This window comes from Hipposideros armiger, unplaced genomic scaffold (assembly GCF_001890085.2).
Source record: "Hipposideros armiger isolate ML-2016 unplaced genomic scaffold, ASM189008v1 scaffold_1807, whole genome shotgun sequence".
Taxonomy (NCBI): domain Eukaryota; kingdom Metazoa; phylum Chordata; class Mammalia; order Chiroptera; family Hipposideridae; genus Hipposideros; species Hipposideros armiger.
The window spans coordinates 1,078-1,865 of NW_017733157.1; the positions used below are offsets into that span (position 1 = coordinate 1,078).

The window sequence follows — 788 nt, forward strand, 5'->3', positions numbered from 1 at the left end:
GGGGGGATCACTTCATAGACTGTGTCCAATGCGCTATACACCTGAAGTTGAAGTAGAATAATATTGAATGCCAACTATAACTAAATATATAGGTATATATAGTCACAGGATGTGGAGTACAACATAAGGAAGATAGTCAATGGTATTGGAACAGCTATATAACTTGTCAGAAGGATAGTAGCTTGGAGGGGGGATTTCCCTTTATTGAGAAATTAAATGTTCTAACTATAATGCTCCTTTTAACCCCTGAAATAAATAAACCAAAAAAAAACAAAAAAAAAAGAAGAAGCCTGACCCTGGGCTGTTAAGAACCAGACAAAAGACCACTGAGGCACTAACAGACCTCTGGTCTGATGGGCAGGGGTCCAGCTCTCCCACCTCACTCCAGAATCTTTGTCCCTCTGCAGGTGGCCCCACTGCTGAGATGGTAGATTTCCCTGTCTCCCTGGACTCCTTCCAGCGCATACCTCAGCCCAACAGTCTCTTCTTCCTCCTCCTCCTCTTCCTCGGACCTGGAGAGCCAAACTCAGGTAGTGTATCCAACCCTCAGTCCAGCCAGCCAGGCTGTGAGCACATCACCTCCTGCGCACCCCTCCTCCAGGTGATCCCAGGGCTGAGAGCTTGCCAGGTGCTAGTATTTAAGAAGGTTTCCATCCCAGTGGTGGAAGAGCCACTGGCAGCAAGCACCATCCAGCCCCACAGTGCTCCTCCACCATCTCTCCAGCCACCCAGCACCCCTTACACACTCCCCACGACCCCACAGCTCATAGGCATGGCAGGAGCAGAGG

The 788-nt window shown here is 49.5% G+C and overlaps 1 protein-coding gene across 1 annotated transcript in view; it reads left to right on the top strand.

Annotated features, from left to right (window-relative positions):
* The window catches only part of BTNL9 (butyrophilin like 9), a gene marked incomplete at its 5' end in the record, with an annotated part of 13,217 nt that overhangs the window by 1,072 nt on the left and 11,357 nt on the right, over positions 1-788 (top strand). The window lies entirely within an intron of this gene.